The sequence below is a fragment of the Chionomys nivalis genome, chromosome 2, assembly GCF_950005125.1.
Source record: "Chionomys nivalis chromosome 2, mChiNiv1.1, whole genome shotgun sequence".
In the NCBI taxonomy this organism is placed as follows: Eukaryota; Metazoa; Chordata; class Mammalia; order Rodentia; family Cricetidae; genus Chionomys; species Chionomys nivalis.
The window spans coordinates 52,146,794-52,171,129 of record NC_080087.1 but is presented as its reverse complement, the minus strand read 5'-3'; the positions used below and the strand labels follow the sequence as shown (position 1 = coordinate 52,171,129).

At 37.8% G+C, this 24,336-nt stretch overlaps 1 protein-coding gene across 2 annotated transcripts in view; it reads right to left on the bottom strand.

Annotated features, from left to right (window-relative positions):
- Hs3st5 (heparan sulfate-glucosamine 3-sulfotransferase 5) overlaps positions 1 to 24,336 on the bottom strand; it is a 271,736-nt gene that overhangs the window by 159,159 nt on the left and 88,241 nt on the right. For both annotated transcript variants that reach the window (XM_057761929.1, XM_057761930.1), the window contains exon 2: positions 6,840 to 6,988. The gene's annotated coding sequence lies outside the window, so the exon portion shown is untranslated. The remainder of the gene's footprint in view (positions 1 to 6,839; positions 6,989 to 24,336) is intronic.

The following is a 24,336-nucleotide window of genomic DNA, read 5'->3' as shown; positions in this document are numbered from 1 at the left end:
AAAAAGAAAACCACATAGAACCAGCTGAGGTGGTTCAGTTGGTTAAGTGCTTGCCCTGCGAGCCTGGACAATCTCCAGCATCCTCCTAAAAATATCAGGTTGTGTCAGTAAGGCCAACTCTGGGTGCAGAGACAGGTGGATCCTTGGTGTTCATTGACCTGCCAGTCCAAGAACCAATGAGCTTCAGGTCAATGAGCAAGCTGCTTTAAAGCAGGTAGGTAGTATTTCTGAGGATGACACCCAAAGCTGTTTTCAGGCTTTCACAAGCATAAGCACACATGTGTATACCTACACATGAACACATGTGTAGGACTATATATACAAATAAGAATTTGTGAAAAGTTAAGCTCATAAAAATGTATGTAATTTAGAAAACTGGGAAATCTAGAAAGAACATCACTGCAAAACAGAATAGCTTCAATACATTTTTTTTTCTTGAAGTCATACATCAGTAAGAGTAATGTGATTTTAGTTTTGAGTAATTTCATTTGAACGGGAGTTTCACAACCAACACACATGTGTCCCCCGCCCCCGCCACACCGTGCCCCATGGCTTCAGGGCAGCTTCCTTGTAATTTTCCATGCTCTATGAAGATTGCTATCATAACCACATTGCATTTATTACAAATAGGTACTACATATGAAGAGCAGTTTAACTGGATTCCGTCTCACCGGCAAAGCTAAGCACCTTTGTATTCTAAGTAACTTGAGTTAATAGGACTATGTTTGAAGGATGTGCTGCTTGGACCTGCGGTTGCCCAGGTGTTTCTTTAAGGGGTCTGCAAACGAAGGGAAGAAGCCTGCTGTGCAGAGGATTGGAAAATTATTATCATTTGCCTTCTGAAATTGAACGAGAATTTTTGCTCAGTAGAAACCTTTCTACTGCAGAAGTCTGAAATAGTGTCCTGCTGGTAAGAACGCCTGCTTGGGGTGCTGGGAATTTGAACATTCCACTTTTTCTCAAATCGAGTAAATTTTATGAGTTTGCTCACAGTCTTGTGGAACTGTGCTATCTGTCCTTTGAAAAAAAAAGAGCTTGTGACCCTGTTATGCAATAAATTATGATTAGGTAAGTGCTCAACTTTTTGCTCAAGAGGTAATTTTAATAGTTATTTTTTAAAGGAAGAAATCCTTTGTTTTAGATATAAATTTGAGTTCAAATACTTTAATGAAGAAGATGGATTTTTTTGTATATATATATATATATATATATATATATATATATATATATATATACTTAACTTACGTTGGAGTTCCTACTTTTTGGAAGTTAAGCTCATTTGCTGGGCAAATGCTTTTGGCCATTAATAAAGTTTTATTTATTAATGATTACATACTTCTGCCCTGGATTACACCCATCAGCATTCCTTAGCCTCTGCATTGTCTTAGTTAATACTTTGGGGCTTGCATTTTAGTTTTTTTTTTCTGATACTAAGATTTTTGAACTTAGGTTTCACTATCTTTGCTTATTTTTTCCCTTTCACCTTTGAAAAGTGACTTGCTGTAGGTCTCATTCTTGAATAAAGATATGTACAAGTGTGATTTATACTGTGGCATAATCTGCAAAATACTTGGTTTTAAAGAAATAAAGAATAAGTATATTTCTTTACATTTACTAATACAGATGATAAACGTAATTTCTTTTTAAGATTTTGAAAACTCTGCTTTTCTTGTGCAATATGTGCAGCTTTGAAAGTCATTTGGCATGCTGGGCATGGTGGTACACGCCCTTAATCCCAGCACTTGAGAGGCAGAGGCAGGGGATCCACAAGTTCAAGGCTAGGCTAGTCTACTGAACAAGTTTCAGGACAGCTAGGGATACAGAGAAAAACTCTGTCTCAAAAAATCATTTAGCAATGTGTGATGCTTTTGACTTCATATATTAAAGTCAATCTCTTATAACACTCTTAGAGTGTTTGTTATTCCCCTGTGTGTAGATAGGGAAAGTTGAATGTATTGTTTTTTGCTTTCTCCCATTCTTTCTAGGTGATATTCAATAATAACCATTTCTTTCTTCTTGTTTTCTTTCTGTCTTTCATTTCTTTGAAGACAGGGCATCAGGAAAGATAGGATGGCCTTGAACCCTCCTACTTGTAGCTTTTTCTCTCTCCGCTTTCTAAATGCTGGTGTTATAGGCATGGACCACCATTTTCAGTTCTGATACTCCTTAGTATCTATATATACTTTTAAACATGCCTGTACTTCTTGTACTCCTTTAATTAATTCTTTTTATATTTAAATGACATCTGCTGATTTTTAGCCATTGACAAGAAAGACATCAGCTATAGTGCTGCACACTCAGAACACTTTATATTGCATCCTAATTTTTTGTTAGTCATTTTAGTTTTATGCTTTAATGACATTATACTTTATGTTTGAGTCTATAATTCAAATATTTGCCTTTTTGCATTTTGTTCTCTAGTTGAATACATCTGGTGCTCACAATCAATTCTTTAGTAGTATTTTATGAAAATGGAAGCTACCGGAATTCTTTTCTGTAGGATACCGCAGATGAAAAATTACATCTAAAAATTACTTCCATTTAAATATTATTTTCAGACTCAAGAAAATGTAGTGTAAGATAAATGACCTCACTTGAGGCAACTTTAAAAAAAAACTTTATATATTTCATCATATCACTTTTTTCCTGTATGGGTAGCTTGCATCTGTGCACCACAAGCATGCAGTACACACAGAGCCTGGAAGAGGGCATCAATATGCTTGGAACCAGAGTAAGAGGCATGTGTTCAACTATGTTTATAGCAGTATTGCTTGTCATAGCCAGGACCTGGAAACAACCTAAATGTCCTTTGACTGAAGAATGGATAAGAAAAATGTGGTACATTTGCACAATGGAGTACTACACAGCAGAAAAAAATAGTGACATTTTGAAATTTGCAGGTAAATGGATGGAGTTAGAAAACATCATATTGAATGAGGTAACCCAGACCCAGGGAGACACTTATCATAGGTACTTACTCATAAGTGGGTTTTTAAACATAAAGCAAAGATAACCAGCCTACAAATCACATTCCCAGAGAACCTAGACAACAATGAGGACCCTAAGAGAGACATACATGGATCTAATCTACATGGGAAGTAGAAAAAGTCATGATCTCCTGAGTAAATTTGGAGCATGGAGACCATGTGTGGGATGTCCTTCTGTCTATGTGTTGCTTTAATTAGTTAATGAATAAAAGAAACTGCTTTGGGTCTATAACAGAGCTATAGGGGAACAGAGCTAAGTGGGTAAAACTAAACAGAATGCTGGAAAGAAGAAGGCAGAGCTAGAGAGATGCCATGGATCTGCCACCGGAGATAGATGTGCTGACACTTTGCTGGTATATTACAACCTCATGGTGATATATAGATTAATAGAAATGGTTTAAATTAAGATGTAAGAGTTAACCAATAAGAAGTTAGAGCTAATGGGCCAAGCAGTATTTTAATTAATACAATTTCTGTTTGATTATTTAGGTTCTGGGTGGGCCGGGATGAACAAGTAGGTCCTCCTTCTACAGGGACGATGGGAGAGGGTTAAAGGGGAGGGGAGAGGCTGTTTATTGTAAAACAGAATTTGAAATGTAATCAAAATTCTGTTTTCTCCAAGTTATTCTGCATTTTTTTCAAAATTAGTTGTTTTTATAAAACATAAATAAATATTTTCTCTCAGAATCAGGCTCATTTATGTGTCCTGAAGCAAAAAGAAACGGGGAAATTTTAAGAGTTTGTAGATACCAGAGTCTGAATTAAACTTTAAAAAAGAGAGAGAGAGAGAAAGAGAAAGAGAGACTGCTGTGAGCCTCCGTTGATGCTGGGAATCAAACTCAGGTCCCTAGGAAACACAGTGAGTGCTCTTAACCACTGAACAACCTCTTCAGCTCCACCCTCACATTTCATTTTCTTTCTAAAAAGTTAACGATTTTTCTAGTCCTTTAAAATATATTAAAGTTTACATTAAGGATATATCTTTGAGTAGACCTTGAGATCATTATGCTAAGCAAAAGAAGCAGAGTGTGAAGGACAGACATTGCATGTTTTTCATATATTAAATCTAGGCTTTTTAAGGCAGAAAAATAGAAGAAGAGCCATTTAGGAAGGAGACTCCAGTGATGTGAACCAAGACAGGGTGAAGCATGTCAGAGGAGGACAGGATCAAAGTGTGCTACATGCATGTACATATTGTCATTAGTTAGTCTGTGAAAAATAATGTATGCTAACAACAATACCTCCATTACAAAGAGGTTTTATATGCCTAGAGAAGCAATAAAACATCACATGTAGTTCTGGCAGTTGAGGATAGCTATCAATATTATTTTGATTAAGTAATTTTTATTCTTTTCAACTATCTCCAGATTAACTCCCATATGAAAAACACTATAATAGGACCATGTCAAAATATACTTTGATAACTTCCTGTATTTACTTATATAGATCATGGGTTTTTATGTTAGTAATTTTTTATATACATTTTAATGACTTTACAACATGGAGAGACCAGTTAAGTGCATTTTAATAACTTTATATGTCTCCCGGATTTCTTTATTATACACACTCATAATAGCATTAACATCCCCAGCGTTCCTTCCATGTTTAAGTCTCATCAATAATCTCTCAGGGCTCTTCCTTTCTACAGTGTTTTCTTAAGTGTAATCCTTGCCTTTCCTACCTTGAATATTTCACTTACTGACTGTGAAGGTAAAAGATTTGTCCAAAAAAATTATTGCTTGTTTTAAATCCTTCACATTCATAATACTGACGTATAATTCTCATCCTCTATCCAGAAAGGGTTTCCTACTCCTATCCTTACCCAAATAACATCATTGCAAAATACTTGGTGAGTTTCTCCTTGGTTAGTCACATCAAACCAGGCCGCCATTGTTTACTGTTCTTCCTATTTAGACTCTTACATTCCAAGTGAAAAGGATTGATGGCTAGGGTGGATGCAAGGTGGGGGATGGGGTGGAGGAGGGGTGCTGATCAGACTGTAGGTGCTCAGCCATGCCTCCCTCCTATCAGATTTTATACCCCTATGATCCCATAACAAGTCTGTCATTTACTTTAGCTGCCTATTTGCTGAGCACTGGAGCTGCCTCACTTTCAGGCATGGGACTCTGTGGAAAGTTTTCTTCAGGGACTGTAATTTAAAAACATGGTCTGATAAATATGCCTATGGTGGTAAGGTAATCACCTGAGGACATGGCACCATTTGTCCTCCATCTGCTCCTCTGCTAGGCAAAAGGGAAGAAAGAAAGGGGGAATGAAGAGGGAGATGTGAAGAAAAAGGATCAGGAAGGTAGGTGTGTTTTTTTAAAACTGAAATATGACAGAAAAATAGTACTGAAACACTATTATGTAATATTTTAAAATCTTGATCAATTCAAAATTTATATTTTAAAATTTTGGGATTTTCATACTAGGCAGTACCAACTTTATATTCAGATGGGATAATCTTGAGAACAGTTCCAATCACAAATGCATGTCAAAATTATTATTTTAGTTAATATAATTCTGTAAATAATTAATTTTATCACTGATGAATCACTGCCTCTCCATCTGCATATAAATGCACTCAATGTTTTTTATGTGTTATACTAATGGGTAACATGGATGCCAGAGGGATGTAATTCTTCTTGATACCTTCTTTTTCTTTTTTTTACACACCAGAAATCTAACAAGTGAGAATGAGCCTAGAGACTGATAGAGAGGAGGAAATGGCAATCCTACAGAAATCCAGTCAAAGGCCTTGATTATAGAATTACAAAATTACACTCCTCACTCTGAATACAGTTCCACTAAATCTCCAGGGATGACTCATCACAACTTTAAATCTGAGTATGTCCCTAAGGGCCACTTCTGTAGCTGGAATAGAAAAAGCCAGTCTTCTATAAGCTTAAAACCACAAATAATAAAAAACAAAGTTGGTAAGTCAAGTGTCAGAGCAGAAATCAATAAAGTGACAGTTACCAAAGTCACATGTAACCTGTCATAAAAACATCAAATGATTTATAAGGTTGGCCTGCAAAAGAATAAAAGTAGTAGATGATGTATTAAACAGATTTGCTCTTTTGAAATCATAACCTGAGTTTTCAAAAGTAAAAAAGATAGAGCCCTCAGTATATAAGAATGCCTAGTCAACCCTGAAAGGGTTTACCAGTTTTTACCTCCTAGGTATTCTATAACTAGCGCCAATGACCCTAAATACCTGAATAAATTACAGTTTCACACCAGACAGAGTAGAAGTTCTGAATAGTAAGGGTTGCTCTCATTGTCAAAGAAGGATACAAATTAGTTCATCATACTAAAATTAAAAGGGAATATTAATGAAAATTAATAATTCAAATTGGGGAGATAAAAAGGAAATGTTAATCTATCAGTCCTGTGCTGAAGTCACTCTTGACTTATTCTTATGACTAAAGACAACTACATAAAAGTCCAAGTACAACATTAACTTTATAAATGAAATGTAAATGACTTTCAATTCCAGGCATGCCACCAAGGGCAAAATGTATCCTGGCTCCTGGAATCTAAGCCTCTGGAATCTGTGCAGGACCCAGTACTTTAAATACCATTCTCAGTGTCTCTTGTACACATTGGGTGTTAGGCCGACCCTTTGAGGAACTCTGTGAGGGAGAGATTGGGTGGTTCTCTGCACCCTTCCCTTCTTGCCCTGTGTGGATTACAGCTGTTCTAAGTCCTACCCCATGTACATCCTAGTTTAGCTGGAGGATTCACAAAAGTGCTTATTTGCCTTAAATTTATTTGCTTTTAGTTTGTCTCCATTCCAATAACAAGCAAGTAATTTTTGATGTAAATAACAGTTGCTCTAGTTTCACTTACCTTCACATCTTCATGCTCATCCAGAAAGTTCTGTATGCATGGAGGAGAGACTTTCAAGAATATGCCAAAGTGGGTGTCAGCTGGCCTTCAAGACTCTTGAGGTAGGCAGCAGAAACCACCAGTCTTAAGCCAGTGGAGTTTGGTTATCTCTAAACAGAGCAGAGAGATAGACACTTGGTCACACGTAATCTACAATCACCAGGATCTGTCATGAACAAGGTTACTCTCAGTTAACTAACAGTGTTACTAAATTTAAACTTGGACAAGGCTAGTTGCTCCCTGATTTAGCGCTCAGTTGTCATTTAAAATTTCATGACATTGTGAAGTCAGCATCACGGGATGACTTCAAATCCAGAGGAGTCAATTGGAGTTCCTACTGTAGTAACTGACTATTTTTCCAATCAATGGATTAAGCGGGATATTTACTAACTTTATATTTGATATGTGAGTGCTGAATTCATACTGAATTTCTCAGCCAAGGTTGATAAGGTCACTTGGAAACACATCTTTACACAGAGGTCTATAATATCCTGAAAAACATAATGATGGAATATTTTTACTAAATCCCTAAGGAATCACCTAATAATTTTGTTGTTTCCTTTCATGTGGGCAATACTTGCAAAGATAATTAGGTATATACAAGGATAAAAATGCTTTATAGATCTTAAGTGTGGTAGTTTATGTTTTCCTACTTAGGAAAACCAAAATTCTAATGTCTTTGTTGAGTGAATTGAATAGAGGTTAATGAAGATGAATAGAAAAGGAGAATAAAACACTTTCAAAATATGATAATAAACCAAACTGTTTTAATGAAGAGGGAAAGGAAGAAAAAAGTAAAAGCAAAAGTAAGATCACAAAGCAAGGTGACAAGTACAAACTATACAGCAAGCCTGGGAGACCTTGCATGAAAACAGCTCTCATGGAAGAGGCCCCAATACCACTCAGCTACCTTCTTTCCTGTGCCCCACAAACAGAAATAAGAGAGATCACATGACCATGTCAGAGACCATTAGCAATGTGAAATCTACTGAATAAAGATACTAGGAGAACTTTGATTTATTTATTAGTAAAAATAGTCATGATAGGGAGAAAAGACTTGGAGATAGGTAGCCATCCTGTCGCTATAACATGAAACTCAATAAAACTTCAGAGAAGCAAAGATATGGACACCTATGGATAAGCAGCAGAGCCAATCCTATTAATTTTGGAAAGCTTTTGACTAATATCACTGGGTTTGGGGATGCAGAGATGACTTATAGGTGAAGATCATTTGTTGCTCTTTCACATTATGCAAATCCATTCCCAGCACCCACATGGTGGCTTAAACTACTGTTAACTCTAGTTCCAGGGCATCTGATGTCCTCTTCAGACCACCTCAGGCACTGAATGCATGCAGTACATAAAAATACTTTCTGAAAAAATATAAATAAATTGTATTAATAAAACTAGTAAAAATAAAATAATACACTGGAATTTTTACTCCTTGTATAGAGAAGCATTTCTGGTAGACAAAATTCTCCCCAAACTGCTAAGCATGTGCTCTGCAGTGACTGTAGTGATGTCTCTCTCCTCACTCCCTATCACATAGCCTGTAATTAGGGGAAGGTGTCATTCTGCCATATGGAGTTTGCTTTTATTGTGGCAAAGTTAGCCACTGGGCAAAGAAACTGCTGTTGCTTTCACAACTAACACTATGCTGTCCAAACTAGACAAGCAGGGCACCAAAAAAGCAATATTCTAAGCAAGTAAGTCAAACATGGATGCCCAATCATGCAGAAGAGCCTCGGGTGGCTTTCCAGGAAGCCAAATGTTTCTGTCATTTCTGTAGTTTTGGAAGTTGTTTGCTCTATACTCCCTCTATATTTAGGTAATATTATATCCTTCTCAGGTCTCTGATGGAGTTGAAGATCAGGTAGTTATAGTTACAGTTTTTCTTGTTACCTAATTCAAAAAAGAAACTTATAAAAGAGGTATAAAGTATATAAGGTTGAGAGATATAAAAGTTTAAATTGATTATCTAAGAAAATGTTTTGAGGTTAAAAAAAGACTGGTTGCAGTTAGAAATATAAGTTATGATAAAAATGGTTTATATATAAAACTTCAAACCCATCAATATAATATAGATAATAATTTCTCCAAATTTACCAAATACAAATGGACTGGACATTGTAAATGTTATTCTTACACAATGATTGTTCTTATGGTATATAGTTTTACTATGCCAGAGTTGAAACTCTTTTCTATTTAGACAGAAAGGAGGAAATGTTGCAAGATATTTGGTAATGTTGTGTAAAGATATGTCACAGTGATCAGTTTAATAAAAAGCTAAATGGTCAATAGCTAGATAGGAGGTATAGGTGGGACTTCCAGATGGAGACAGTACTGAGAAGAAGAAATGGGAAGTCACCAGCCTGGTGGAGAGAAAACAGGGCATTTAGGAAGAGACATAAAAGCCATGAGCCATGTGGCAACGTGTAGATTAATAGAAATTAATTAATATAAGCTATAAGAGATAGTTAGAAACACGACTAAACTAAGGCTAAGTTTTCATAATTAATAAATCTCTGTGTTGTTATTTGGGAACTGGCTGGTGGGACAAAAAGAGACTTGTTCCACCAGATTGGCTTCAAATTCATACTCCTGCTACAGCCTCCCATCAAGAACTATAGGCAAGCTCCACTGCTTTGGACTCCTGGATAATGTGGGTCTGTGTTTTCCCCTTCCTCTCCATAATCTGTTCTTTTTCCTCCATTATCCCTTCACCAAGATCTTGTCTGTTGTTTAGTATTTAATATGACTTTTTGCTTCTTTCTCTTTCCTGTGTTACATTTCCCCCTTGCATTATTTCCTTCTCCTAGTATATAGTGTTATCTTTATACTTTATGATTGCTCATTCTTAAACCTTGTATAGAAACTTTCAGCTATTGCAAAGATTCTTGGGATATAGAACAATACTTGATGCAATTTCGTGTCCCCTAAACCTGCGCTGATATCTAGTCTCTTGCTGGGTACAGTGCTGTGCACATGTTATCACAGCACAGTGTCAAGACAATTGTGGAGTTTGAAGCAAGCCTGGGTTGCACAGTGAGATTCTATTTATCTCAAAAACCAAAAGGAATCAAGCCACATCACAGCATTATTTCCAGAAATTAAGGACCATTTCTGTTTACCCCAGTTTTAGTGACATAGCTTTCAACAAAGTGCTCAATAGATAACCAGCTCTCCAGAAATGTAAATCACTCATGAACTGTGTTATCAAATTTTGCTTTGTGCTTTCAATTCTGGATTACTTATAAGCCTCTTGAAGGCAAGGCTATGTCTGGTATATTTGTTGGTAACAAGGAGCTTTTTTCCCCATTTGTCCTGTTGCTTTTGATGAGCGACAGTTGAATGTTTCTCTTTTTATGTGAAGGGAAGGGTCTCTTGAGTCCAGTGACTCTATCTGGACCCCTCTGTACCTCTCTGGCAGCAGTAGAATGTTGGGCAGGGAACAGCAGTTTATAATACATGGTGCTGATCTCTACACAAGGTATTTTGCATGAGTGCAAAAGAGAAAAATGTTGCTAGCCTTTATCTGCTATCAGTTTCATTTATTTCCGGCTCAGGCAAGACAGGAGGTTTGCTTTGCTCCCGAGCGTGAGCATGATGCATTTAGATACATTTTCCATTGCTCCACAAGATAAAACATATGCTTTGTAACAATCAGCACTACAATTTTATGCTGAACAGAAATATTTCAGACTTTGATGGGCTTAGCAAATACACACACAGGGAAGACGGATGTCAAAGAACAGGAGAATGTTTAACTGTCTCCATCATTGGTGCTGTTGGCTCTGGGCCCACACTGTTGGTGCTGCTTACTCAGAAAGTGAATTACACATAGTTATTATGATAACTTTGAAAATAGGTTTATAGAGCTGTGGGAAAAGCTCAGTTATTACGGTGCTTGCTCTGTAACTTCAGGACCTGAGTTTGATCACTAGAACTGACATCAAAAAACGTTAAGTGTGTTAGCATGCCCATTTAATTCTAGGACTGGGGAGGTTATTCAGGTGGATCATTGAGGTTCACTGGCTGGCCAGCCTAACTACAGGCCAATGAGACAGCCTGTCTCAAGAAAAGGTGGCTAGCCTCCAAAAGAACAGTACCAAACTGTGTCCTGTGATTTCCATACCCGGTGAATGCACACATACACACACACACACACACACATACACGGCCACCTGATATAGGCTCCGGGAACTCAACTCCAGTGTTCTGCAAGAGAAGTACCTGTTCTTTACTACAGAGCTATATCTCCAGCCCAGTATAAAATGGATTTATAAACAATTAAGTTATTTAAATATCTGCCTGTTTCTAAAACTGATGTTATAAATATGTTTTAGAAACCCTAGTAACAACGAAAGACTTTTAATGGGGGCTGAGGATAAAGGAGTAGAAACTTCACATTTTGGTTTACACTACTGAACAATGTTTCTTTAGTTGACAGAAAAATAGCTTCAAACTAAGATGCACAGTTGTTTATGCTAATTATTATGCAAATAATGTTCTGATAAGTCAAGGATGAATCAAAATATAATTATTGGATTATTAGCGGTATGTTCTCTGGACTTATGCAGTGGGGAGGCTCACTGAAATCCAGGCTATCTGATGACCTGAAACAACCATATTTTTCCTCACGTATTTACCAGATAACACTTTCAAAACAGTATCAAAGTGGTGGGGTTAAGTTAGAGGATTGGATACCTTGCAGTTTCGAATATAACCGGGTTTGATAAAACCCCATGGACCAGTGTTCTAGTGTGAACCTTAAAGTCTTTTACACTGATCTGAGGTAAGTATCTAAAGCTTCAAACTGGGGTAGATGTTACAAAAATCTTTAGCTCCTAAGAAAGTATTGTTCTAGACTTTGGGGTGCAGTTCTAGATTATACATGTACCCAGAGCCATGTCTGCATGTACATACCATGTACATGATCTGGACTCTCCTGTGCAGTTTGAGTAGTTTCTTCAAGAAGACTTATTTTTTAATTAATATATTAGAACTCGAGAAAACTGACTGCAGATCCCTAGTATGAACTGACAGTGATGTCAGAGCAGAACGAAAAACATAGAAACACACACAAAGCCATGAGAATACCAACTTTTTAAAAAAAGTGGTGTTGACTCTCATCAATGTTTATCATACTGGCAGATCCCTAACATTTATAAACTCCCCCACTTTCAACATTGTTCAACAGACAGTTGGATGATCATACAGCAAGACTGCAAAGCCCCCTGCTATAGAAAAGCAGCTAGCGTCAATAAAGGAGACACTATTACAATGAGGAAGCTGCTCCATGATCATTTACTGAACGAGAAAAGTTGGTCTTACATACAGTTCACTGTTCAAGTGCAATGAATGGTATTTCTATGCAGAACTTCCATGGTTTTGCCACGGGGAGGAATGTCTCTACAGATTGACCTGGATGTGGTTTTCTCATTTAGTTAGATGACTGTACTTCTTCTCTGCAAGAAGTTAAGTGACAAAGGACACACCTAAGTCTGAGCTTGAAGGAGAGTGAGAAAGGAGCCAGGCTACAACTTTATGATTTAATGCTTTGATAACCTGTGCCCTGAACAAGAGGTAAAGAACTAATTTCTTACTCTTGTCTTCTTTCCCCGAATACCCAGGTAAATCTGCAGACTGTCTTCCTTCGACTCCACCTCTTGACAGTGTTTTTCAGCACTGCTCTATTAATAATACACAAAATCTAGTCTACATGCCTGTTTCAAATCTGTAATTTGTAATCACTTTCATGTTTCCTTTTTAATTCTTGAAAGGAAGATAAACATAACTTAACTTTAATTATTACATTTATGGACAGGTATCTGCAAATGACTCAATAAAATCAAAGAGTTAGACAGGCTAAATTCACTCAAGATGTGACAGAATTACACACAGAAGTACCCAACATCGTGCACAGAGGGCAATAGAGAGAAAAATGCAGAAGGATGTGTTGGTCATCCCAACTTTTGTGGCTTACATCTTGGTTTTGAATTTATTACTTTTTTTTTGCTTTCTCTAATGCTCTAGGGCTCTTCAATGACTACATCATGCCATTTCTATTTTGATCACTTTACAGACCTAAGTATTAAAATTGTTGAAATCAGATAGAACTTGTCTTGATTTAATAAATGTAGGTAAGCTTTTAACTATGGAGCTAAATTTTGAGAATTTTTTCCTTTCTTTCTTGAGAGACTATTATTTGTAAGGTATTGATTTACATTTCCAAGTCCAGGTGATAAAAAGCCCTTGATTTGGGTTCTACTCTTGTCAAGATTCACTGAAGTAGGCCCACTGCCGTGCAGTCTGCTCATGTAATAAAGAATATAGGACCAACCTCCATGTTCATTCTTTATTATTCCTATGTTTGTTCCACAGTGAAAAGGCTGGCAGTGTGGTTCAGCACTAAGGTGTAGGAACTGGGCCCCCATTTAACTGTTTTTATTTTCTCTGGCCTCGTTTTCTACAGTTGAAGGACTTCATCTAATAATGAACCACAGCCACAAGGACAGAGTAACCTCTGACAGAGGTTGTCTTTGAAAGGTTGACAAAGTCTTAGGTCCTATTTTATTTATTTATTTATTTATTTATTTATTTATTTATTTATTTTTAGAGACAGGGTTTCTCTGTAGCTTTGGGACATGTCCTGCTGTTGTAGACCAGGGTGGCCATGAACTCACAGAGATCCACCTGCCTCTGCCTCCAGAGTGCTGGGATTAAAGGCGTGAGTCACCACCGTCTGACCCTATTTTATTTTTGAAGGGGCATCATATACACAAATAGGGGAACTCACAGTGACTCATAAAATTTATTTAATTGTCAGTCATCTATTCAGCTAATACATATTCATTGTGTACTTTCCTTTTCATGTGACTTGCAATCAACCTTTATGTTAACCTCAGTTTAAATTGTTTGAAGGCAATTCTGAAATTTATATATACCCATTCACACTTAGACACATGCATATGAACACTCATAGACACATGTATACATACTCTCATGCACATACACACATATATACATACAACACATATACAGATACACATATACATAAATGCACCCACTTATTATTGTAGAAGTGATTCTTCTTTGCCAAGTGACTTTAACTGACATTGAAGGGAGGCACTCATATTTTACAGTGCTTTCTCTGTCCTTGAGTTAATGATGATGTTTCTGGTGCTGGACTTCCTGTTGTGTTACATTAATCAAGGTCACCTGCACACCTCTTGACCCCAGAGGAAAAGGATGATTCTGTCTTACCTTGTTTGCCCTTCAACAATTAGCTGCCTTTCTCTCATTCATAAAGCATTAATTTGCTATTAGTTTAACTACTGTTGGACACTTTTCAATTTATTTTTAATCTCACCTGAACATATCTCAATGAAATAAAGTGATCTAGAAAATTTCAGTGTTAAAGTCCAGAATGTCAGGCTCAAGGAGTGGGAGAGGACAAACATGAGATCTACTAGAGGTCAGGCGTGCTATTAGAAATGATTAACCAGAATGAGCCTTCGTTGCAAAACACAGGACCAATTGTCCTTGTTTAATTCCTTCACAAAAATTATATGGTAAATGTACAAATATATTTTTGTGATTTAAAGTATATAAAAGCCCAACATATTATCTGGATTCCCTTTTCTATGTAATTATAATCATTTTCTGAAGTGTCCAGTATGAAAACATATAGCCACAACTGCAGTTTTTCAGTAATTTCTCAGGAAGATGGCATCTCTGAGATCAACATCCATTATATTGCTCTCTGCCCATGACAACCCAAAACTACTTAAACTCTCTGTTGTTGAGCTGAGTATTGATCCCAGCTGAGATGAGAGTCTGTGGTGTTGAGTTCACTCAGAATGTCATTCCAGGTGCCATCCCTGGAACCTGCTGTGCTGCCCAAAGAACAAAGAAAGCAGGGCATTTGTCTGTGGTAGTTTTGATATCAACGGGATGCACACAGCAATGGCTAGCTATTGGAAAAGTATTCAAAGAGTAGAGAAAGATTTAGAGAGAAAGAAATCCTAGGCGATTCATAGCTTTCAAATGACATTCTTCCTCTTTCTTTAAGATACATCTATATATTTCAAGAAACATCAGAACTCTTTTAGACTGGAAAGAAAATCCTTCATCTTCCTTATCTGAAACTTCAAAAGACAATAATTGCTTTTAAGAAATTATTCTCCTCATTAGTTCTTGCTTTGGTATTACAGTGTGAAAAAGTTAAACTTTCTTTGAAGCAGTTTTACGCTTGCTCAGGTTAAGAACAAATAAGCATTGCCAATATTTTCCTTTTTGCTCACCACCTACATTCTCTCCCTTTGCCATTCCTTGTGCTGTTTCTGAAGCAATGCTCTCTCTCCCTTTTATCTTCTGGCATTATGCATTCTTTCTGTAACCACCTACCCTTTAAAGGAATAGATAAGCATGGAGGAAAACAACTTGCCATTCAGCTTTTCTGTTATGAAAAGTTAGGTTCATATCAGGTAAAGTCATAATTCAGGAATGTATCTACCTGGTAATAAGATCTCACATAATATCCTTTACTATATTGGTTTTATTACAAAGTGCATCTTTGCTGGCAGACTCAGAAGCACAGCCAAGGCTTCCTATAAGGGCCTTTGAAAAGGCATGCTGCAATATCTCCAGAAAAATCATGCTGGGAGATTGTGATGCTGATGAGTTTTGTGTGTGGGTGTGTAGCAGAAAGCTGTTGGGATACAGGAGTTGCAGAAAGTTATGTCCAAGAGGGTTGGACACAAACCTTTCCTCTATCAGCTAAAATGTGAATGTCTCAGAAAGACAAAGGGTGGCCATACTATTTAAGCTAATTTTTCTTTATCATTATTTTACCATCCTGTTTTTCTTCTACCATACACCAGTTACAATTATTTATTGATTTGGGCATTTTCTTTTTCTGTCTTTACCAACAGACTATACATTCTATGAGGACCTGTATCTTGTATCCTTAACCTCTAGCTCAATATGTAGTCTAGAACTCTGCTAATAAAAAAAAGACTATTTACACATTTAATACATTCTTAAATTTAATTATAACTATTTCTTTTTTATTTTACTAGTTTAAAAATACCAATCCAAATTCCAACTTCCTCCCCTCCTTCTACTTCCCTCCCACTCCTTCCCCCATCCTCCCCTCATCCCCCTCCAATCTTAAGAGAGAGCAAGTCACCCTGCCCTGTGGAAAGTCCAAGGTCCTCCCTACTACATCTAGATTAAGCAAGATATACATCCAAAGAGAATAGGACCCCAAAAAGCTAGCACATGCTGTAGAGACAAACCCCAGTGCCACTGTCATTGGCCCCTCAGTCTGCCCCAATTGCCAACCACATTCAGAGGGACTAGTTTGATCCCATGTTTGTTCACTCCCAGTCCAGTTGGAGTTGGTGAGCTCCCATTAGCTCAGGCAAATTGTCTCAGTAGTTGAACCCCTCATGGTCCTGACTTCCTTGCTCATACTCTCCCTCCTTCCACTCTTCAACTGAACCTTGGTAGCTTAGTCCAGTGCTCCAATGTGGGTCTCTGCCTCTGTTTCCATCTGTTGTTTTTCAAAGATTCTGTGGTGATATTTAAGATAATCATCAGTCTGACTACAGGGCAAGGCCAGTTCAGGCACCCTCTTCTCTATTGCTTAGGGTATTAGCTGGGGTCATCCTCTTATATCTTATCTAAATGTGACTGTTGGAAGATTTAAAATGTCATATCACTCAAAATAGTCTTTTATTAAATAGCACTGAATAAAGAGTTAAATATGAGTGGATGGATGAATGAATGAATGAAATATGCCCTTAGAGCTGATACTACCAAATGAATCATATCTACATTTTGATACCCAAGGGTACTAATCAACACTTGTGATAGGCTTCATGAAATTCTCATTCCTTTCCCCTCTTCGGAATCCTTTACCATTGCTATGTGTCTTTGTTGTCTGTCCTTCTTGATTCCCATTTCAGAGTTGATAATGAGTTGTTTAGCCATGGGAATGTTACTGAGCATCCGGTGATGAAAGTTTGAGCAATGCTTACACTGTTTAATTTTTTCTCTAACACTTTTGTCTTGAGAACTTGCCCAGGTTAACTGGCTTATTCATGGAGACCTGCAGGACAGAATTCAACTGCTGGAGTGAAGTCTACCTGCAATATTCCCCACTTATCCCTGACTAGACGATCAAACACCCTGAGATCAGCTGACAGCAGATCTTTGAGTGGGATGGATGCTGATTATTGCAGTTGCAGAGATGTCCTGTTGGTTAGCCAGACTTACCCAAATGCCTCTCTGACATGGACATGGGATCTTCACTGCTAAGCTTTCCTCGGTGGGACAGTTAACACAGGACACTAGCTTCCATTCATACTTAGCTCTCACTCTGGCTTCTTAGATAAATATTTTTTATGACGGTCACAAATGTGAGAACAAGGAAAGATACTCTAATAGGATATGGGCAAATTCTCCTGAGAAGTGTAACTCATTGGTTATCATGGGAGATCTATGAGCAAACACTGGCCAAGATGCTAAAATGTTAATAAGGCTGATATACATAGCAAGACTCTTATTTTTTGATAGAGCTGTTAATTTGTTAAAAGGTCTTCTTTATAAGTGTTCCTAGATTTTTATTGTTATTGGGAAAGGTTTTTTTTTTTTTTTATAACCTTTGTCTTGCTCTGCTGATTGCTGAAGAGAGGGTTGATGGGTTTGCTTAGTGGGGCTATCACATTCTTTGTAAGTCAGAATAGTCCCCAGAAGGAGTATATACCATCTGATTCAGTCTTGCATTCTTTGTAGTCAGAACAGTCCCGGGAAGGAGTATCTACTGTCTGATCCAGTCTTGGGCTTCTGCAATGCTATTGAAGGATCATGTGCATGAAAATTGGGATTATGCTTAGGGAGATAAAAGGATAGTGGGATAGTGCCCTTTCATAGAAGACAAAAAACTCCAGCCTGCTTGGGGAGAGGTTTGTTATAGTTTGGAAGGAAAGAACTCCAAAAAAAAAGTGAGGTTTTAATGCCATGAACAGAAATTGAAAGGAGGTCTGAACAAAAGTTCCTGAAAGTTTTGTTTGAATTCCTTTTACTTTAGAAAACTATACATTGAAAACGTAAGTTAATTCATTACTCTTTTAAAAAACATACCAACTTTCTGTTATGTGTATGGTTTACAACTTCATAGTTCAATAGATACCTCCTCAACCAAGGCTTTTTCTTGAGGCTTCAGTTTTATCCAGTCAACTGCAGTACAAAAATATTAAATGAAGCCGGGCGGTGGTGGCGCACGCCTTTAATCCCAGCACTTGGGAGGCAGAGGCAGGATCTCTGTGAGTTCGAGACCAGCCTGGTCTACAAGAGCTAGTTCCAGGACAGGAACCAAAACCACAGAGAAACCCTGTCTCGAAAAACAAAAAAAAAAAAAAAAAAAATGAAATTCTAGAAGTAATTCACATTTACATTGTTTGGAATAGCAAAATAGATTCATCCTATGCCATTCTGTGCCCCCTTTCTACCCTACCTCTCAGGGTGTAAATTATTCTTTTATCCAGATGTTTATGCTAAGTTCCCTGTTATCCACTTGGTGGCTGTCCTAGTTGTCTGATGGCACGTCACAGAATCACCATGTGCGTGCGTACATACAAGTGACTCTTGATGTATTTATTAGTAGTCATTAAGCAATTGTTGGAGGCACCAGGGTTTACAACTTGGAAGGGCATATTATCTCTACCACTACGTAGCATCAGTGTGGGGCATATAAGAAAAATGTTGACTGAGCATTCAATACTAGTGTGACTTTGGGTACCCACTGGGGATCATGGTGTACTTTTCCTACAAAAAGAGCATAATGCCACAAGTGTACAAAGAAATCTGCTATGAAGAATAACCATAGTGGGGTGGCTAGGATGGAGGAAGCTCTAGACCTCCAAGGCCCTTCATCGCTCATATTGCTTACTAGTGTATAAAAGATGGTTGAATTTTTCACACTGTTATAAAGCAGAGAAAGTAATCTCATGGTGGAGTGCTCAGAACCCAGGACTCCTAATTCAAGGATTAGGTAAGACATAGAATATTAAGGTATCTGTCACAATGCTCAGAAAACTTAGTTGAAGTACTGAATCACAATACTTTCTTTATGAAAATTCAAGGCTAGGTCTACAGTCTGTGTGAGGGGTGACCTGGACTGCATACTGTACTTGCTAAGCTATATTCCAAAGTTGGGAGCTGTGCTGATTGTTCAAGCAGCTGCTGATTGACAGAATTCTCTCTCTTATAAAACCACATTTGTGGAAGGCCAAAGAAATTGCTTGCTAGTAACTGACAAGGAACTTCCCAAGTGAGGGGGACTTGAACCTAAGAAAGTGGTCACTATGTAACTTATAAAGAAAGATTCTACAAGATTACGTTATATGTGGTTCATTTATTTTCTTAGGCTTCCTTCAAAAGGAAGAAAAAAGAGGTGTATTCTTTAACAAGATATTTTCGGTCTCATCTCTGTAGTATTTCCAGAGATAGGAGGTGAAGGCATGCGGGTCTTCTTGCATGAAGGCATGGCTCCAGCCTCAGAGAATTCTAGTTTGTCACTAACAATTCATCCAGTGCATCACAAGGTGACATCTAGGTTTTAGACACTGATAGGTTAGAAAGACTGTAGAGAAAAGGCCTTGTTAATTTCATATCTGTGCTTTGTAATTATTACACAAAAATTGATAGCTAATGCTACATAGGTAGTGTTTTGTCCATGGTTGACCAGAAACACAAGAAGATTAAAAAGTGTTTTTTGTCTTTTTTAGGAATTAGAAAATATACCAAGGCAGTACTGTGCTTTTGACATAAAAGGTTTAGATTTATAGGATATTAATGTGTGCCCTCATCCACAGCTACGAGACAGAGATGGATGAGAGAAGCCCGCTGCTTTTTCCTATGTACTATGAGTAATGCTGAGCATTAAATGGCAAGCCAGGACTGTCATCAGCAACAATGTCTTGGAATGCAGCCAGCCCAGTGGCATAGATTGCCACACTGGAGCTCCGCGGTAAGAAGAATAGAAGACAACAGGATAACTGAGCATCTGCAGGTCGGTGAGCTGATGTCGAGACAGTCCCAAGCTGTGAAGACATACACACCACTACAAGGACACTGCAGCACAATTTCAATGGGCGCTATGGAGAGAGCAGTGGACTGCTGGGAATTGAGAGAGCCAAGCAGATTGCTCTGACATGGAGCGATCATGGAAAGACACTTTGTTTTCAAGGCAGAATATCAAGCAGACCTAATGAAGCGTTGACTCCTGGAGTCCTGGATCTTGACCACTCCATCAGAAACCAAGAGAAACAAGGCGATTGCCATGCATACACTGGGGAGGGAAAGCACACACGGGCTACCCAAGCCAAAGGAGTGGCATTAGAGACAAATAGCCTTAAAAACACCATGCTTTATATTGATATATATTTTTGTGGATGGCATCCTGCAGAGACTTTTCAGCAAGTCTCATGGTCCTATGTACAGTGGTGATGGAGCCATGTGCATCTGCAGGCATCATACGCATGCACACTGATGAACAGATAAGGTTTTTGGTACTGACAACACCTAGAAATTCTCTGTGTGACAGTGGACAAATAGATGTTTGAGATATATGCTATGGTATACTCTATGTTAATAAAATGTTTTAATATAAATTTTCAGAAAGAGGGCTTTTCCAACATTCAATTATTTCCATGATTACCAGTGAAGGAAATCACTGCAGAAAGCAGTATTCCATAAACTGGATCACCAGGGAAGTTAGCAAAGGCTTCCAGACTGAGTGATATGAGCCTTGTATTTTTTCAGACAACTTTGCTTAAATCACAGCATTTTTGAGAGGCTCAGAAGTGATGCTAGATACCGGTGAGACTTGTAATCCATCGGCACTCCACGCACATACAGCGAGCTCTAGAGTGTAATAAGAAGGCTTTCCCACAAGTGTTCCTGGTAGACTTAATGCAGTTTTCACTCTCCTCAGCTTTAAAAGACAATAATATGTCTATAATCGCTTAAACTAAGGCAAATAAAGAGTGGTGTTAATGATAGGTTACACAGCTATGTTTCCACTAAAGGAACAAAGGGCCATCACCCACCCTCTGGTTGTCTCTTATTTATAGCCTCTGGAATGCCGTCTTCCTACTCAAAGTCAAGTGTTCCCTGAAAAATTACAAGACTCAGCCTGCAAGCCTTCAGTAACTCTCCTGGTGATTCAGTTCATGGATACTGAACAGTGAGACCGGGCATCCTTTATCAACTGAAGTGACTACAAAGAGCCCAGCATTAGCTCTGCTTTGTACCTTCAAAGAGGTTAAGTTTCCTTTCTGGCCAAATCATTGCTTCATGCAGAGAAGCAAAGCAACCTGGAACTTGCTCCTATTCCACAGTCTGGTGGTATTCATTTCAGTAATCAGAAAGAGAACAGGAAGAGGAGATTAAACAAAATTTCCTCTTTTCCTAACGTTATTTTGTTTTTAATCAAAGTTTCTGTCCCAGTGAAGTCATCGTCACGTGTTTCCTCCTTAATTTTGTTTTCTTCTCATCCTTGTGGAATTGGAAATTCACTCAACTGTGGGTTATTGAGTCTCATCTTTCAAAATGTCTGCTGAGGTGAGGAAAGTCCCTTCTGCCATTATTCTTGCTGCAGCTATTACTTTTTCAGTTTTGGTGAATTAAACACAAAGAGCCACAGGAGAGACCGCACTACTTGCTGCTAGAGGTATCAGTGTGGATTGGGGACCTCAGCAATACAAAAAATGTGTTAGCTAAATGACCATCGATAGAACAGGCTGAGTCTTGTGACAAACTCCTGAAAATGATGGAGCTTCACCAGAGGAGACAGATAAAGAATGTGGCACTTCAAAGAATAGCAAATGACTGAATTTGAAACAAGATTCTAGTTCAAAGTGTCATGGCAATTGGCAGAAATGTGACTTGGAAGTAATCTACTGATTGTGGTTTATAATTGTGATTGCAAAATCATCAAGTCATATCTTTCCCATAGATTCAAGGAGCTACTCACTGACCCAAATTCTGCTGGCCCAAAACCAATGGAGAAACTCCTTTGGCTTCAGTACTCTTTTCTGCTGTTCAGTTTTCCCCATTACCTTAAACATCGTTGCATGCCAGCTTAGCATTCTTGTTATTTCATATGTATTTTCTGCTTGTTCTATATACTGGATAACATAGTATATGTAAATAGTAAATATATATAGCATTTACCAGAGTTAAATACTTTAATGAATTATTTGGTTATTGTTGATGTATTTTTAAGTCAAGCAAAAAATGTGCTGGCTAGTTTTATGTCAACTTGATACAAGCTATAGTCATCTGAGGAGAGAGAATCTCAGTTGATAAAATGCCTCCACAAGATAGAGTTGTAGGAGCCTGGCGGTGGTGGCACACTCCTTTAATCCCAGCACTTGGGAGGCAGCAACAGGTGAATCTCTGTGAGTTTGAGGCCAGCCTGGTCTGCAAGATCTATTCTGGGTCAGGCCCCAATGGTACACAAAGAAACCCTGTCTCAAAACAAACAAACAAACAAACAAACAAACAAACAAACATAAAGCTGTAGACAGGCCTATAGAATAATTTCCTAATTAGTGATGTAGTACAGTCACAAGTGTTTTTTGTTATGTCACCCCTATGTTGATGATCCTGGGTGCTATAAGAAAGCATGCTTAGCAAGTCATGAGGAGCGAGCCAGTAAACAGCACTCCTTCATAGTCTCTGTATCAGCTGCTGCTTCCATGTCCTGCTCAGTTTGAGTTCCTGTCTTGGATCATCTCAGTGGATTGTCATTCAGTATGTATACCTAAACAAATTCTTTCCTACTCAGGTGCTTATGGTCACCACAGCCTTATTCACCCTAGCTAGAACAGAAAGCTTATCTTTGGATTTAAAAGCTTAGCACAGTTTGACTAATAAAGAGTAACAATAAATCATCTCTCTGACTCCAACAGTTAAACATGTGCAGGGTGGTAACTCTTTTAGAAGATAGACTTGTAATGAATCACTAAAAATTGAAGACTAAGCTTTGTTTTGAAACCATCTTGTGCATTCAAAAATTATAAAAGTATATGTTGATAAATAAGAAGTAAGCACTAACAGTTTACAAAGTCCTGTTGGTTTGCAAATGTTGACACAGTAAACAATTCAAACATCCATCAGGTCTACTAAGGAAAGAGTGCACAATCACCAGATTGCTGTGCATTACATCATTTGATTGATAGTTTGTGCATTCATTCATCAACTGTCTACTTTCTGGCAAAGCAATGTCTTAGTTTGTGAGGACAAAATTCTCAGGTAGAACCTGACAAGGTCTCTTCTTTGGTGCTTAGTCTAACCATGTAAGTGATTTAATGATCATCATGATCAAATCAGACTTTTAGAGAAAAGCGTTTGGTATTTGAAAAAGCAGTTGTATCTGACAAGATGGTTTAGCAGGAAAAGGGCTTGCTGTCAAACCTGCTGACCTGAGTCCTGGACCCAGCTCCACAAAGTTGTCTTTTGATCTCTGGCCTACACACACACACACACACACACACACACACACACACACACACACACACACTATGGCATCTAAACACTTGAATTCACATCTATTCCCTACTTCTAACTCATACAATCATAATGATACTAATGCTTAAAAGTTGAATAATATGATCACTGCTTTCAATTCTACTATGTTCAGGATTCATTTAACATAGCACTGTGAAATACAATCTCCATTTCAGTCCAGTAGCAGAATCCTAATCTGCAGGTATTTCTCATAGAACCTTGTGTCTATTGTATTGAGTATTCAGTATATACTATTGGAGATATCTGTTACTTTTGGTGGTCCCTGTTTATAATGAGAATGCTACCCAACTCTTCATAACCTGGCTTACTTTACACCATTTAACCAAGAAAACAAACAAACAAACAAAAACTTCCTTATGATTTCCTCTTTTCTCTTTCTAAATAGGAAGAAAATTGTATCACATACCAGACCTCATCTGAACATCATTGGCTTGTCCTAAGCTTCTTTCATTAACATTCTTGTAGTACACTTATGCTAATTCAGAATCAATCTTTTAATTAATGACACGGGGAACCTCTCTCACGCTTCTCTTATTTCATCAACCTTCCATTACTTGTATTTTCATTGTATTAAGAGATGTATTTTACTACATTCAATCATGCATCAAAGTTACCAGAAATAATTTGTATGACTTAGATGCTTAAGATAGGAGGCAGAAGTCTTTTATACTCTTCAAATACACACCTGTTGCTCTATTCTCAGCTGATCGTCTTTGGGTCTGAGGTGGGGGTAATATGTGGCATTGGATCACCCTTTAGAGATGAAGCCCTCAGCACCCCAACTGCCAAGCACACTGATAACAGTGGTTCAGAGCTGGGCACCAATCCCTGCACTATCTATGGCACAGGGAAC